This window comes from Heterodontus francisci, unplaced genomic scaffold (assembly GCF_036365525.1).
Source record: "Heterodontus francisci isolate sHetFra1 unplaced genomic scaffold, sHetFra1.hap1 HAP1_SCAFFOLD_86, whole genome shotgun sequence".
NCBI classification, from domain to species: Eukaryota; Metazoa; Chordata; class Chondrichthyes; order Heterodontiformes; family Heterodontidae; genus Heterodontus; species Heterodontus francisci.
In genome coordinates this window covers 3,467,647-3,485,855 of record NW_027141093.1, presented here as the reverse complement: position 1 = coordinate 3,485,855, position 18,209 = coordinate 3,467,647, and the positions used below count along the sequence as shown (strand labels likewise).

At 43.4% G+C, this 18,209-nt stretch overlaps 1 non-coding gene across 1 annotated transcript; it reads right to left on the bottom strand.

Moving 5' to 3' along the window:
* Positions 1–17,814: 17,814 nt before the first annotated feature.
* trnaf-gaa (transfer RNA phenylalanine (anticodon GAA)) lies at positions 17,815–17,887 on the bottom strand. The gene has a single exon. It is a non-coding gene; the product is annotated as a tRNA-Phe (tRNA).
* Positions 17,888–18,209: the final 322 nt, after the last annotated feature.

The following is an 18,209-nucleotide window of genomic DNA, read 5'->3' as shown; positions in this document are numbered from 1 at the left end:
AAATTATTTTGAAACAATTTAAACATCAACCCACAGCTCCATGACTGGGTCAATTATGAGGTCATCCTCTGACAGGTCATGTGACAGCTGGAGCCACAAGACATCAGAACCAGATTTGTGACTGGATTAAAACCCGGAATCCTGTCCCAATGGCTTTTCAAATAAAGCTGTTGTTGTTTGAAAACACAGCAGTTAAACTTTCTGCCTGACCATGAGGGGAGCTAGGGAGAAATTTACAAAACTAAATCCTTTTACAAAATAGTTCAAAAACCATTCACTGAGAAATCATGTGAGGACTCATATGCAGTAGAGAAACAAGCAGAATACAGAAAGTGCAGAGGAGAGCTGAAAAAGGAAAAGAGATCAGCAAGCTGTATGAGAAAAGATTAGCAGGTCACATAACTGGGAACACTGAAGTCTTTTCCCAACATATGGACAGTCAATGAAAGGGTGGGTCAATTAGGAGATCCTGTGGAGGCAGAGGGTGTGGCTGATGTACTAATTAAGTACATTTCATCTGTCACAAAACAAACGGGTGCTGCAAATGTCACAGTCAAGGAGGAGGAAGTGGAGAATTTGGACGGGATGAAAATAGATAAAGAGGAGACAATTACAAGGTTAGCAGTGCTCACAGTAGAAAGGTCACCCGGTCTGGATGGGCTGCATCCTGGGTTGCTGAAGGAAGTAAGGGTGGAAATAGTGGAGACTCGAACCACAATCTTTCAATCCTCCTTGAATATGGGAATGATGCCAGAGGACTGGAGGATGGAGGTAAGATTGGGTAGTTCGATCTTAGTTTAACTTGACCATTTTTATAATGTATCCATTGTAATAACTAACAACGTTACGAAAGCCACTTTACAATTAACACATGACCAAAGGAACCATTTTGTGTTCAGTACTAATGTTTATATCCTGTATAATTAATGAGTAGCTACCCATCCTGAAACAGATGATTGTAAAAGTAATGAATCTTGATTGAGTTATAATTAATGAATCAATAAACATTTTAGAGAGAATGGGTTTTCATTTAAAGTTTCTTCAATCTAATTACTGTGAGTTTCTGTGTCTTTGTGGGAAAGGGCAGTTTCAGCTAAATTTATTCAAACAATGGACCTTTCTCGGACCCCTGATAAAACCCATGGTATGGTACATCGTGACCTTCAAGAGTCTTGATTTAATGAACAGGAAACTTGTTTCAGATCAGATTGGGAGACAGTGTGAAACCACTCCATTGTACTCATGTCTGAGATTCTGAGGACAGGTGGCTGTTCGTGGAAGACATTATTAAGAACTAATTAAATGTACCTAGCAACAGCTAGGACCAATTATTATTTTACATGGTCGTGTGATGGCCATCCAGGGGTTAAAAGTAGGGAGCTTGTAAGGTTTCAGTGTGCAGGAACACTAGAAAACCTCAGGGGTAAAGGCTCAGATCATCGACCAAGTTCTCCACCTGATGAGGGATCTAGACTGGACAAAGAGGACCGTGACACTCTGAGACCAAGCTCAACCAGTCCCCAGAGCTGTAAAGTTATATTCCCCAAGTTTGTTAAGTATAATTTTACTTTCAATTATTAAGTACTATTTTACTCTCAATAAAAGTTCTGGACTTATTAATCAAGTATCCTGTTGCTTTAATTGGTTAAAGTCATGCCCAAAGTGATTGTCTGCAATAGACTTTCCAGAATTAAAAGATAAGTCTGCAAGGATTGTGAATATTACAGCCCTGTTTAAAAAGAGAGATAAACCCAGGAACGACAGACCAATTAGTCGAATGTCGGTGGTGGGGAAACTTTTAGAGAGAATTATCCAGGAGGAAATTAACTGTCACTTGGTAGAACATGGGCTAATAAACGACAGCCAGTACAGATTGGTTAACAGAAGATTGTGTCTGAAATAATTAATGAATTAATTTCTTTGATGAAGTTTCAGAGAGAGTTGACGAGGGTGGTGAGGTTGATGGTACGTGTCTGGACATCAAAATTGTGTTTGAAAAGGTACCATAAACTAGACTTGGGGCAGCACAATGGCACAGTGGTTGGCACTGCAACCTCACAGCTCTCGCAACCCAGGTTCAGTTCTGGGTACTGCCTGTGCAGAGTTTGCAAGTTCTCCCTGCGACTGTGTGTGTTTCTGCTGGGTGCTCCGGTTTCCTCCCACAAGCAAAGACTGCAGGTTGATAGGTAAATTGGCTGTTGTAAATTGCTCCTAGTGTAGGTAAGAGAATGGTGGGGATGTGGTAGGGAATATGGGATTGGTGCAGGATTACTATAAATGGGTGGTGGTTGGTCAGCACAGACTCAGTGGGCCGCAGGGCCTGTTTCAGTTTTGCAGCTCTCGATGACTTGCTAACAAAATTCAAGCAGATGGGATTAAAGGGGCAGTGGCAGTGTGAATCCAAAATTGGCTGCAGGGTAAAAAGTAGGGTGAATGCTTGTTTTTCAGAATGGAGGGAGTTATACAGTAATGTCCTTGCTGTTGCAATATGTTCAATGTCAGACCCCGAGCTGTCCGAGGGATGGGGCAATTTGTGATGTTCCTGTGGTTGCAATATTTGCAGTGTCTGACCTTGATCTGTCACAGGGACGTGGCATTTATGAGGTCCCTGTGGGGTGCTGTTTGTTTGATGTATCACACTGACCTGTCCCAGAGAGCGGGAAGGTTGTGATGTCCTTGTGGGTTGCAATCTGTTAAGTGTCTGACTCTGATCTGTACCAGAGATGGGGCAGTGTGTGATATCCTTGTGCATGTCATACAGGCCTACTGGTGTGTGGTTCCATCCTGATGCCAAGAAACAGAGCCCCATCTCTGGGCAAAAAGTCTCACTTCTCAAGGGGTGTCTCGAGAAGACACAGTGGCGCAATGGTTAGCACTGCAGCCTCACACCTCTCGTGACCCGCGTTCGATTCTGGGTACTGCCTGTGCAGAGTTTACAAGTTCTCCCTGTGACTGCGTGGGTTTCTGCCGGGTGCTCCGGTTTCCTCCCACCGCCAAAAGATTTGCAGGTTGATAGGTAAATTGGCCATTGTAAATTGCCCCTAGTGTCGGTAGGTGGTAGGGGAATTGAGGGGATGTGGTAGGAATATGGGATTAATGTAGGATTAGTATAAATGGGTGGTTGATGGTCGGTACAGACTCGGTGGGCTGGAAGGGCCTGTTTCAGTACTGTATCTCTAAATAAATAAATAAGAAGGCTGAGGCAGTAAACCTGGACAGTGAATCCGGAGTGGAGTCCTGGAGGCGGTTACCTGTGACTTATCAGGCAGTTTTCCAGCAACTCCGACAGCAGAACTGGTAACAAACAGTATTGGTTTTTCCTTTCCTTTGGACAATACGAGCAATGCTGAGAGGGGGTCCTGATGCTCAGGGTCTCCATACTGTTTGCACAGGCCTGTGCCCCAGAGAGGACACTCCAGCTTCGTGGTTAAACATGAGCACAACCCGGGAATAAACAGTTACTGATTATAAGCTCTCATTCAATTGGTGTAGAGTATGAGCGCCAGGGGTTACTTCGGACAGTGGGAGAGCTCTTAGTGTCTCATTGGATAGCTACCATTCACTCCAAGCTGGGCAGCCCCCAGTCAGTTAGGTGCTGTCCTGCCACGACCTGCTTGCTTCAATGGGTGCTTGGAGCTTAGAGAGTCATCTCTCAAAAGGCGGATCGATAATCTATGCACCAAGAAAAACAAACTTAACAAAGAAGACACCAGTCCTTCGCATCACAAGCTGGAATGTAAGGACCATGTGTCCTGGCCTTACTGACAACCTTCTGCAGGTTGATGACACACACAAGACAGCTGTGATCGACAAGGAACTCACAAGGCTCAATGTGGACATTGCTGTGCTGCAAGAAACTAGACTCGTTCAAAGTGGATCCCTCAAAGAGAAACACTACACCTTCTTCTGGCAGGGGAAAGCCCAAGAGACAACTCGTGAGCATGGAGTGGGTTTCACAGTAAAATACACGTTACTTCAGATGAGTGAACCACCCACAGTCGGCTCAGAGAGACTTCTTACTCTTCACTTGTCAACAAGTGTGGGCCCAGTTAATCTCATGTGCATCTATGTCCCGACACTCACCTCCACCCCAGATGTCAAGGATCAATTCTATGTGACACTTGACACTGCCATCAGTAGAATTCCCAGCACTGAGGGACTGTACCTTCTAGGAGACTTCAACACAAGCTTGGGTACTGACTACACAGCTTTGCCAATGTGCATAGAGCACCAGTGGATTGGCAAGATGAACGTAAATGGACAGAGGTTGCTGGAGCTATGCTGTCACCATGGATTCTGTGTGATGAACGGCTACTTCCAGGTCAAGCTGTGCTACAAGGTGTCCTGGAGACATCTGAGATCATGCCATTGGCACCAGCTAGACCTTATCTTCACCAGACATACCACCCTCAGCAGTGTCCTCATCACTCGCAGTTATCACAGCACTGACTGTGACACTGACCACTCCCTGGTGTGTAGCAAGGTCAGGCTTCAGCCAAGGAAGCTTCATCCATCCATGATGAAAGCTCGTCTTCTGATCAACACTTGCCGAACCACTGACCCAGAAAGGACCCAGGAGTTCCTCAACATCCTCGATCAGGCTCTTTCAGACAACAATGCTCAAGGCCTCAGTGCAGTGTCAAAGTGGAATCATCTGCACACCACCATCTATAACTCTGCACTCACTGTGTATAGGAAAAGAGATGGGAGGAATGCTGACTGGTTTGAGGCTTATTGGACTGAAATGGAGTCAGTTACTGTAACTAAGAAGAGAGCCCTCATGAACTACAAACAAGTCCCCAGCAAACAACATCTAAATGCTCTCAGAGCTGCCAGAAACAAGTCTCTGCAGACTGCTCGGCACTGCACCAATCAATACTGGTTAAAACTCTGCTGATAAATCCGGGGATGCTAGAGGGATGTATGAAGGAATTAAGAAAGCAATGGGCCCAGTAGTAACTAAATCAGCACCTTTTGAAGACAAAGAGAGGGGTGATCATCACTGAACCTAACAAGCAGATGGAAAGGTGAGTGGAGCATTATCTTGTACTCCACATAACGGAGAACATTGTCATTGAAGTAGCTCTCAGTGCCATTCCAGACTTCCCTGTCATGGAGGAACTGGACAGTGAGCCCTCCATAGTCGAGCTCAACAAGGGCTCAAAACATGCGTGATGCAAACATTGTCACCTTGTTCAAAATTAAGGGGGATCGCAGTGACTGCAGCAATTATCGGAGCCAGCGACTCAGTTCCACTCACCTGCTCGATCCCTTTCCTCCTGCAAGTTCCTTTGCTTCAGGTATCCATCCAATTTCCTTTTCAAATCATTGATTGTCTCTACTTCCATCACACTCGTGGGTCAGGACATTACCACTCACAGCATAAAAAAATTCCACCTCACCCAAGGATGGGAAATATTTATATCTTCTCTATTTAGCTTATTCCCTCTCTCTACGAGAATAGAATGGCAGTCAACATGAAAGGGAACCCAAAAATCTTCGAGCAGTATATAAATAATAAGCAGGTAGTCAGCGGTGAAGTGGGCCCCATTAGGGACAAAGAGGGTAATATATACTTAGAGCTGCAGGGCAATGTTAATCTAGTTAATAAGTACCTTGTATCAATGATCACTAAGGAAGTGGAATTTGACAAAATATCAGTAGAAGTGGAGAGTGTAGAGGCAATGGAGAGGGTACAAGTTGAGAGAGGGAGGTACTGAAAAGACTGGTTATGCTTCAGGAGGATAAATTACCTGGTCCGGATGGCTTTCATCCCAGATTGCGAAAGGAAATGTGGATGCAGATAACAGAAAGGCTTTCTATCATCTTCCAATCTTCCCTGGATACGGGGGAGGTGTCAGAGGATTAAACAGTGGCAAATGTGACGCCCTTATTCAAGAAAGGGTGTAAGGACAGTCCGGCTAACTACAGGCCAGTTAGATTAACAGCAGTGGTGGGTAAGGTTTCAGAAAGAACAATCAGGGAAAAAATCAACAGTCACTTGTAGAGGTTTGAGTTAATTAAGGAGAGTGAGCATGGATTTATAAATGGGAGTTCATGCTTGACTAATCTAACTGCATGTTTTGATGAACTAACAGAGAAGGTTTATGAAGGGCATGCAGTGGTTGTTGTTTATATGGATTTTAAGAAACGACACATAAAAGGGTGATTAACAACATTGAGGTTCATGGAATAGGAGGGTCAGTGTCCAATTGGATAGAAAATTGGCTTAAGGACAGAAAACAGCAAGTCTTAATAAATGATTCATTCTCAGACTGGAAGGTTGTCGACAGTGCTGTTCTGCAAGGGTCACTGCTGGAACCACTGCTTTTTACTTGCGACAGATAAATGACTTGGATCTTGGAATATAGAGTAGAATCTCAAAATATGCCGATAACACCAAACTTGGAGAAGTGGCAAACAGTGAGGATGAAATGAACCACCTGCAACAAGACAGTGATAGGCTAGCAGAATAGGCAGACAGGTGCAGATCGATTTTAATAGTGACTAGTGTGAGGTGATGCATTTTAGCAGAAGGAATAGGGAGATGCAATATATACTTAATGGCACAGTTCTAAAGTGTGTGCAGGAATAGAGGGACCTGTTCACTGAACAATGAACAACGTGAACAATTACTTCTTGTTGTGTGCTCTCAGATTTGTCACCTTCACTGTACTGGAGTGAGGTGACATCTACTGGCGGGAAGCAAGAACTGCAATCAAGCAGCAGAAATTCCATCGTCTGTCAGGGTGAAAGAAACATTGCAATGTGAGGAAATAGTGAATGGGTTTGATTGGGTTGATGGAGACATGATTCCACTTGTGGTGGAGTCCAAAGCAAAGGCCAGAAATATAAAATTGTCATTATTAAAAGATATGAGGAATTCTTGATAAATGTATTTAGGTAGTGAGTGGGTGGAATCTAGATAAAATAGAAAGTGAGATTGGGTGGACAGAAGCAGTGTGAAAGGATGGCTCAAACAAAAGGTAAACGCCCTGAAAGGTGAACTCTGTTTCTCTCTCCACAGATTCTGACAGAGTTTCTGAACATTTCCAACACTTTCTGTCTTTATTTCAGAATTTGCAAGATGCTGTTTTGCTCTGAAAAAAAATTGGATGATCGGCTTTGGCTGCCAGTGAAATTCCACAGGAGCTAAAAGGAAGTTCTGATATCAGTGGCATGTTGATCTAGGGGTATGATTCTTGCTTAGGGTGAGTGATTAATTAATGTGTGAGAGATCCTGGGTTCAAATCCTGGACAAGCCCTTCTACTTTGGCATTTTTAGATGAAGGTGATTGATTGGTTTCAGCCTTGCAGAAGTCGGAATTCATTTCCATATGGAGCCTGCTTGAGGACCAGAGAGCTGGATTCAAAGAGCTTGATTAACTAAATGTACAGACAGCCAAGTGGGAATATAAAGTTGTTGCAGTAATTGTGACCTGACTCCAAAAACAACAGGACTGGGTTCTGGACTGGAATGGAATGGAATTCTTCAGTGTTTCTGCTGTTTGGCTTGCATTGACTCATCGATTTTCTTGTTTTTCACTTTGTCGATGCCTTTGAATAATTGTGGATCCTTCTTCAGATTGTCTTCTTTCACCAGGTAGTTCTGACCTCTGATGATGATGATCGTAATGAGCTTCAACTCACTGATAGTTTTGGAACTGAACAGATTTCCTTTGCTTGAGTCTACAACATGGAACTCAGTCTGACATGTGGACCCATGGGAGGATTTGAATGCCACCCCTGCGTTGGAGAATACAGTTGCATCCATCCAATAAGAGACTGAGTAGAAGTGACAGTTCAGTCAGTCAAACATTAAACATTTAATTTCAGGGTGGTGAGTTTGAGTGCCATTTTGTGTTTCCCTTTTTTAAGGCTTCATTAGCAGAGAGTACAAGGAGTGTTTGAAATGAAATTCAGCAGAAGTATGAGAACGTCTCACTTTGATTCGGGACTCATCTCTCTGCAGCATCTCGCTGTGAAAGATTGAACTTCATCTCATTTCATTCCCAGCTCGGGGTCAGTGCGGCTCAGTGGGACTTCTGGCTGTCTCCTGCTTCACAATCCATCAGTGCTGAGAAAGCAATGGGGAATATTATTCACGGCTCTGTAACCTGAGGACACCGATTTAAGGTGAATGGCAAAAGAACCAAAGGCAACATGAGGAAAAACTTCTTTTGCACAGCGAGTGGTTAAGATCTGATATGCACTGCTTGAGAGTGTGATGGAGGCTGATTCAACCATGGCTTTCAAAATGGTATAAGATAATTATCTGAAGTGGAAAGATTGCATGTTTTCATGGAATACATGAGTCTGTGGCATGAGCTGAGTTGCTCGTGCATAGAAGCAGCACAAGCACAATGAGCTGAATGGCTTCCTTTTGTTCTGTAACTATTCTATGATCTATGATTCTTTTCAGAGTGAAATCAACACTCACATACAAGAAACTGACAGGTACAATGTAAACCCCACACGAAGATACCAGCGAATGCTAGGGACAGAGTAAAACCAATCAGTCCTGGACTAGAAACTGACAGGTACACTGTAAACTTCGCATTACCAGACAAGAAATTGACAGATACAGTGTGAAACCCACAGTCACGTAGCAGCAGTTGGCAGGTAACGTGTAAAAATCTTTCTTTCATATTCCAACTGCAAGGTGCAAAGGAAATTAGGTACAAACCCAGGCTCACACTTCAAAGACTGAGAGATACAAAGCAAAAGACATATTCACCTACAAGTACAGAGACGAAGACACACTCAGAGGAGGTGCAGATTAAAGACACATGCATGTAACAGAAACTGATAGGGATAGAATCAAACCCTTTCTCACTTCTCAGAAACTGATAGATATAGACAAAAGCTGATGCTCACATACAAGTTGTTGAAAGATATGTGGTGAAACTCACAGAGCAATAGCAGAAACAAACAGGTACTGAATAATACCCACAGTCACAGACCAAAAACTGAAATATACTGAGTTAAACATCACTTTCTCACACCAGAAACTCATGGCTACAAAGTGAAGCTGACTCTATCCTCCCAGGCATTGACAGGTGCAAAAGAAAACACTCACGACGATACCAGGTCCTGAAATGTACGTAATAAAACCTTTCAGCTGAAAGAATAGCATTAATGACAGGTGTGGTACCCAGAATGCTCAGCGGCCTAGAATTCGCCCTATCTGTGACAGGAGCAGGGCGCGCAGGCGCAGTAGAGAGCTTTGTCAGCAGCTCGAGCTGCGGGTTCGGAGTTGGAGCGGGATATTCACAAAGTGCCAGAAGACTTTGCGAGCTCACACAGCTGGAGCAGGGCCTCAGGGCCACAATAAGATGGAACAATCCCATCTGTATCCCTGCGGATGGCGGTGGTGAAGCTTTTTCCGGTGAGGCTTCCCGAAACGGCGTCTGGAAATGGATAAGAATTGGGGACTGGGCAGGGAGCGTCTCTAAATGAATAAAATTTGGGTACTGGTCAGGGAGCGTCTGTAAATGGATAAGAATTGTGGACTGGGCAGGGAGCGTCTGTAAATGGATAAGAATTGGGGGACTGGGCAGGGAGCGTCTCTAAATGAATAAGATTTGGGTACTGGTCAGGGAGCGTCTGTAAATGGATAAGAACTGGGGACTGGGCAGGGAGTGTCTATAATTGAATAAGAGTTGGAGACTGGGCAGGGAGCGTTTCTAAATGAATAAGATTTGGGGACTGGGCAGGGAGCGTCTATAAATGCTTAAGAATTGGGGACTGGTTAGGGAGCGTTGTTTTATTCATTCGTGGGATGTGGGCGTCGCTGGCTCGATCTCAGCTCGAGTAATGTGTCCAGTTCTGGGCACCAGGCTTTAGAAAGGACATCAAAGCTTCTGAGACAGTTCAGAGGACATTTACTGGAATGATCCCAGAGATGCGGGGTTTCAGTTCTCTGGACAGGCTGGTGAAGCTGGGATTGTTCTCCTCAGAGTAGAGAATGTTAAGGGAAGATTTAATAGAGATGTTCAGAATCATGAAGGATTTTCATAGGGTAGAGAGGGAGAAACTGTTTCCACTGTCCTGGGGGTCAGTTACCAGAGGACACAGATTTAAAATAATTGGCCAAAAATGTCAAGGGGAGGTGAGGAAAGATCTTTTTACCCAGTAACTGATTCGGATTTGGAATGAATTGTCTGACAGGGTGGTGGAAACAGATTCAATTATAACTTTCATAAGGGAATTGGACAAATATTTCAAAGTGAAATTCTCCAGGATTATGGGGAAATAGGCAGGGGGTTGGACTAATTGCAACTTTTTGTTAGAGAGTCAGCAGAGGCACAATGGGGCCGAATGGCCTCCATCTGTGCTGTATGATTCTATGAACATAAGAACGAGGAGCCGGAGTCGGCAATTCAGCCACTCGAGCCTGCTCTGCCATTCAATACAATCATGGCTGATCTCATCACGGCAGTTCTTGTTTCTTGCCAGTAGATGTCACTTCACTCCAATACAGTGAAGTTTCCAAATCTGAGAAACAACAGGAAAGAATTGTTCACATTGTAGTGAATGTGTGGGATTTAGAAATACTAGGAGTGGAGACGAGTTATTACTTGTCTGCTCGATCCCCATAGCCCTGTAAAATTATTTCCTTCAAGTGCCAATTCAAATTCCTTTTGTAATCCTCTATTGTCTCCATTTCCACCGCCCTCATGTGCAGCAAGTTACAGATCATCACCAATCAGTGTAAGAAAGTTCTTCCGCACAGTCCCCCTGTATCTCCTGTCCAAAACCTTCAATCTGTGTCCCCTGGTCCTTGTACCAATAGTTAACGGGAACAATGTTTCCTTGCCAACTTATTTAAAACTGTTATAGCCGAAAACACATCTATCAATTCTCCCCTCACTCTCCTTTGATACAGGCAGAACAACCCTAACTTTTCCAACCCAACCTTGTAACTAAAATCCTCCATCCCTGGATCCATTCTGTTGAATTTCCTCTGCATCCTCTCAAGGACCCTCACATTCTTTCTTAAGTGTGGTAAGCAAAACTGGAAGCAACACGCCAACTGGGGCCTAACCTGAGTTTTATAATGGTTCAGCATAACTTCCCTGCTTTGTACTCAATGCCTCTATTTATAAAGCCCAAGATCCCATATGCTTTGCAAACCACTCTCGCAATATTTCTTGCCACCTTCAAAGATTGATGCACATGAACCCCAAGTCCCTCTATTCCAACACACTCTTTAGAACTGTGCCATTAAGTAAATATTGCCTCTCCCTATTCCTTGTGCCAAAATACATCACCTCACAATTGTCACTATTAAATTCCATCTGCCACCAGTCTGCCCATTCTGCTAGCCTATCATTGTCCTGTTGCAGGCAGTTCATATCATCCTCACTGTTTGCCACTCCTCCAAGTTTGTTGTCATCGGGATATTTTGATATTCTACTCAATATTCCAAGATCCAAGTCATTTATCTTTAGCAAAAAAAGCAGTGGTTCTAGCACTGACCCTTGGGGAACACCTCTGTCGACTATCCTCCAGGCTGACAATGAATCATTTAATAAGACTCGCTGTTTTCTGTCCTTAAACCAATTTTCTATCCAATTGGACACTGACCCTCCTACACCACGAACCTCAATTTTGTCAACCGTCCTTTTATGTGGTACCTTGTCATACGCTTCCTTAAAATCCATATAAACAACATCCACGACATTCCCTTCATCAAGCTGCTCTGTTAGTTCATGAAAAAATGCAGTTAGATTAGTCAAGCATGAACTCCCATTTATAAATCCATGCTCACTCTCCTTAATTAACTCGAACCTCTCCAAGTGACTGTTGATTTTTTACCCAGATTATTCTTTCTAAAACCTTACCCACAACTGCTGTTAATCTAACTGGCCTGTAGTTAGCCGGACTGTCCTTACACCCTTTCTTGAATAAGGGCGTCACATTTGCCACTGTTTACTCCTGGCACCTCCCCCGTATCCAGGGAAGATTGGAAGATTATAGCAAACTCTTCCATTATCTGCATCTGCATTTCCTTTCGCAACCTGCGATGCAAGCCATCCGGACCAGGTGATTTATCTACCCGAAGCACAGCCAGCCTTTTTAGTACCTCCCTCTCTCAATTTGTACCCTATCCATTGCCTCTACTCTCTTCACTTCTCCTGATATTTTGTCCAATTCCACTTCCTTAGTGATCACTGATACAAAGTACTCATTAAGTAGATTAACATTGCCCTGCACCTCCAAGCATATATTATCCTCTTTGTCCCGAATAGGCCCGACTCAACTTCTTACTACCCACTTATCATTTACATGCTGCTCGAAGATTTTTGGGTTTCCTTTCATGTTGACTGCCAGTCTATTCTCATAGAAATAGAGAATAAGAAAATATAGAAGATATAAGTATTTCCCATCCTTGATGAGGTGGAACTTTTTTATGTTGTGGGTAGTAATGTCTTGGCCCACGTGTGTGGTGGAAGCAGAGACAATCAATGATTGAAAAGGAAATTAGATGGATACTTGAAGGAAAGAAACTTGCAGGAGGAAAGGGATCGAGCTGGTGAGTGGAACTGACTAGATTGCTCCGGGAAGAGCCAGCATGGACGTGAGAGACCAAACGACCACCTTCTGTGCTGTAAATGACTCTGTGTTGTTTCTCAAATTCAATCCACTGGTGCTTGGTAAATAATTTCAAAGTAAATTGTGGAACCGGAAAATCAGAACCAAGGCAAGGGACGCATCAGGAAGCAAAATTGCTGAAACCCGGGAATATTAGATCTTCTGTCTAACGCTCTCCCAACTGAGCTATTTCAGCCCTACATTAACAGTGGCTTGGTGTCCTTGTTTTGGAAGAAAATACATACATTCAAGTTTTCCAAACAATTAAAGAACACAACATGTGAGTAATATTCCCCATTGCTTTCTCAGTACTGATGGATTGTGAAGCGGGAGACAGCCAGAAGTGCCACTGAGCCACACAGACCCCGAGCTGAGAATGAAATGAGATAAAATTCAATCTTTCATAGTGAGATGCTGCTGAGAGGTAAGAGTCCTGAATCAAAGCGAGACTTGCTCATTTCAAACACTCCCTGTACTCTCTGCTCATGAAGCCTTAAAAAAGGGAAAAACAGAATGGCACTCAAACTCACAACCCTGCCATTAAAAGTCTCATGTTCGACTGACAGAACTGTCACTTCTACTCGGTCTCTTATTGGATGGATGCAACTCCAACGCAGGGGTGGCATTCAAATCCTCCCATGGGTCCACATGTCAGACTGAGTTCCATGTTGTAGACTCAAGCAAAGGAAATCTGCTCACTTCCAACACTATCAGCGAATTGAAGCTGATTACAATCAACATCATCAGAGGTCAGAACTACCTGGTGAAAGAAGACACCCTGAAGAAGGATCCACAATTATTCAAAGGCATCGACAAAGTGAAAAACAAGAAAATCGATGAGTCAATGCAAGCCAAACAACAGAAACACTGAAGAATTCCATTCCATTCCAGTCCAGAACCCAGTCCTGTTGTTTTTGGAGTCAGGTCTCAATTACTGCAACAACTTTATATTCCCAGTTGGTTATCTGCACATTGAGTTAATTACAATTTTGTCAACAAGATCTTTGAATCCAGTTGTCTGGTCCTCAAGCCAGCTCCGCATGGAAGTCAATTCCACCTTCTGCAAGGCTGAAACCAATAGATAACCTTAATCTAAAAATGCCAGCAGACCAGGGCTCGTCCGGGACTTGAACCCGGGATCTCTCACATGTTAATTAACCATACTCCCGAAGCGAGAATCATACCTCTAGACCAACGAGCCACTGATTGGTCAGGTTTTATTAGCTGCTGTGGAATTTCACAGGAACCCCCCAGTCAATCAACTATTTATTTTCAGATCAAAGCAACATCCTGCAAATGCTGAAATAAAAACAGAAAGTGCTGGAAATGTTCAGCAGCTCTGGCAGCATCTGTGCTGTGAGAAACACAGTTAACGTTTTAGGGCACTCACCTTTTGTTTCAGCCATCCTTTCAGACTGCTTCTGTCCATCCAATCTCACTTTCTATTCAATCCACATTTTAACCATTCACTACGTTACTACATTTTTCATGAATTCCTCATTTCTTTTATTAATGACAATTTTGTATTTCTGGCCTTTGCTTCAGACACCACCACAAGTGGAATCATGTCTCCATCTACCCAATCAAACCACTTCGCTGGATCCTCACATTGCAATGTTTCTTTAACCCTGACAGACTGTGGAGTTTCTGCTGCTTGATTGCAGTTCTTGCTTCCCGCCAGTAGATGTCACCTCACTCCAATACAGTGAAGTTTACAAATCTGAGAGAGACACAACAGGAAATAATTGTTCACATTATAGTGAATGTGTGGGATTTAGAAATACTAGGAGTGGAGACGAGTTATTATTGCACTCTGCTATTACATCTTTTATAATGGACTCCAGCATTTTCCCCACGACTGATGTCAGGCTAACCGGTATATAATTCGCTGTTTTCTTTCTGCCTCTTTTTTTAAATAATGGAGTTACATTAACTACCGTCCAATCCATTGGAACTGTTCCAGAGTCTATAGAATTTTGAAAAAAGACCAGAAATGCATCTGCTATTTCAAGGGCCACTTCCTTAAGTACTCTGGGATGTAGATTATCAGGCCCTGGGGATTTATCGGCCTTCCATCCCATCAATTTCCCAAACATTCCCTACTAATACTGATTTCATACAGTTCCTCCTTCTCACTAGACCCTATGTTCCCTAACATTGCTGGGAGATAATTTGTATCCTCCTTTGTGAAGACGGATCCAAAGTATGTATTTAATTGGTCTGCCATTTCTTTGTTCCCCATTATAAATTCCCTCGTTTCTGACTGTAAGGGGCCCACATTTGTCTTCACTAATCTTTTTCTCTACACATATCTATAGAATCTTTTACAGTCAGTTTTTATGTTCTCTGCTAGCTTACTCTCATACTCTATTTCCCCCTTCTTAATCAATCCTTTTGTCCTCCTCTGCTAAATTCCAAACTGCTCACAATCTTCAGGTTTGCTGCTTGTTCTGACCATTTTATATTTCTCCTCCTTGGATCTAATACTTTCCTTAATTTCTTTTGTCAGCCACAGTTGAGCCACCCTTCCTGTTTTACTTTTGCACAGACAGGAATGAACAATTGTTGTAATTCATCCATGCGCTCTTTAAATGCTAGCCATTGCCTATCCACTGTCAACCCTTTAAGTAACGTTCCCCAATCTATCATAGCCAACTCCCGCCTCATACCTTCATAGTTTCCTTTGTTTAGATTCAGGACCCGAGTCTCGGAATCAACTCTCTCACTCTCCATCTTAATGAAGAATTTTATCATATTATGGGCGCACTTCCCCAAGGGACCCCACACAACAAGATTGTTAACTAATCCTTTCTCATTACACAATACCCAGTCCAGGATGGCCTGTTCTCTAGAGGTGTTATACATCTCTATCAATTCTCCACTCAATCTCCTTTGATATAGGCAGAATAATCCTAGCTTTTCCAACCTAACCTTGTAACTAAAATCTCCCATCCCTGGATCAATTCTGGTAAATCACCTCTGCGTCCTCTCAAGGACCCTCACATTCTTTCGAAAGTCTGCTGAGCAGAACTGGAAGCAACACTCCAACTGGGGCCTAACCAGAGTTTTATAATGGTTCAGCATAACTTCCCTGCTTTTGTACTCAATGCCTCTATTTATAAAGCCCAAGATCCCATATGCTTTGCTAACCACTCTCGCAATATGTCTTGCCACCTTCAAAGATTGATGCACATGAACCCCAAGTCCCTCTATTCCAGCACACTCTTTAGAACTGTGCCATTAAGTATATATTGCCTCTCCCTATTCCTTTACATCACCTCACACTTGTCACTATTACATTCCATCTGCCACCTGTCTGCCCATTCTGCTAGCCTATCACTGTCCTGTTGCAGGCAGTTCATATCATCCTGAGTCAGCCTTCTGAGTCAGCGGCGCTTGAGATGGCTTGGCCATGTGAGCCGCATGGAAGATGGCAGGATCCCCAAAGACACATTGTACAGCGAGCTCGCCACTGGTATCAGACCCACCGGCCGTCCATGTCTCCGTTATAAAGGCGTCTGCAAACGCGACATGAAATCGTGTGACATTGATCACAAGTCGTGGGAGTCAGTTGCCAGCATTCGCCAGAGCTGGCGGGCAGCCATAAAGACAGGGCTAAATTGTGGCGAGTCGAAGAGACTTAGTCGTTGGCAGGAAAAAAGACAGAGGCGCAAGGGGAGAGCCAACTGTGCAACAGCCCCAACAAACAAATTTCTCTGCAGCACCTGTGGAAGAGCCTGTCACTCCAGAATTGGCCTTCATAGCCACTCCAGGCGCTGCTTCACAAACCACTGACCACCTCCAGGCGCGTTTCCATTGTCTCTCGAGATAAGGAGGCCCAAAAGAAAGAATATCATCCTCACTGTTTGCCGCTCCTCCAAGTTTGGTGTCATCGGCATATTTGTGGATTCTACTCTGTATTCCAAGATCCAAGTCACTTACCTTTAGCAAAAAAAGCACTGACCCTTGGGGAACACCACTGTCGACTATCCTCCAGTCTGACAAAGAACCATTTAATAAGACTCGCTGTTTTCTGTCCTTAAACCAATTTTCTATCCAATTGGACACTGACCCTCCTATACCACGAACCTCAATTTTGTTAACCGCCCTTTTATGTGGTACCTTGTCAAACGCTTCCTTAAAATCCATATAAACAACATCCACTGCATTCCCTTCATCAAGCTGCTCTGTTAGTTCATCAAAAAATGCAGTTAGATTCGTCAAGCATGAACTCCCATTTATAAATCCATGCTCACTCTCCTTAATTAACTCAAACCTCTCCAAGTGACTGTTGATTTTTTACCCTGATTATTCTTTCTAAAACCTTACCCACCGCTGCTGTTAATCTAACTAGCCTGTAGTTACCCAGACTGTCCTTACACCCTTTCTTGAATAAGGGTGTCGCATTTGCCACTGTTTAATCCTCTGGCACCTCCCCCGTATCCAGGGAAGATTGGAAGATTATAGCAAGCCCATCCGTTATCTGCATCCACATTTCCTTTCGCAACCTGGGTGTGAGCCATCCGGACCAGGTGATTTATCTTACCTAAGCACAGCCAGCCTTTTTAGTACCTCCCTCTCCTAATTTGTACTCTCTCCATTGCCTCTACTCTCTTCACTTCGACTGTTATTTTGTCAAATTCCACTTCCTTGGTGATCACTGATGCAAAGTACTCATTAAGTAGATTAACATTGCCCTGCATCTCGAAGCTTATATTATCCTTTTTGTCCCTAATAGGCCCGACTCAACCTCATACTACCCACTTATCATTTACATGCTGCTCGAAGATTTTTGGGTTCCCTTTCATGTTGACTGCCAGTCTATTCTCATAGAAATAGAGAATAAGCAAGTATAGAAGATATAACTGTTTACCATCCTTGATGAGGTGGAACTTTTTTATGTTGTGGGTGGTAATCACTTGGCCCACGAGTGTGGTGGAAGCAGAGACAATCAATGATTTGAAAAGGAAATTGGATGGATACTTGAAGGAAAGAAATTTGCAGGAGGAAAGGGATCGAGCTGGTGAATGGAACTGACTAGATTGCTCCGGGGCGAGCCAGCATGGACGTGATAGGCCAAATGACCACCTTCTGTGCTGTAAATGACTCTGTGTTGTTTCTCAAATTCAATCCACTGGTGCTTGGTAAATAATTTCAAAGTAAATTGTGCAACTGGAAAATCAGAACCAAGGCAAGGGACGCATAAGGAAGCAAAATTGCTAAAACCCGGGATTGAACCAGGGACCTTTAGATTTTCAGTCTCACACTCTCCCAACTGAGCTATTTCAGCCCTACATTAACAGTGGCTTGGTGTCCTTGTTTTGGAAGAAAATACATACATTCAAGTTTTCCAAAAAATTAAAGAACACAACATGTGAGTAATATTCCCCATTGCTTTCTCAGTACTGATGGATTGTGAAGCGGGAGACAGCCAGAAGTCCCAGTGATCCACACTGACCCTGAGCTGAGAATGAAATGAGATAAAATTCAATCTTTCATAGTGAGATGCTGCTGAGAGGTAAGAGTCCTGAATCAAAGCGAGATTTGCTCATTTCAAACACTCCCTGTACTCTCTGCTCATGAAGCCTTAAAAAAGGGAAAAACAGAATGGC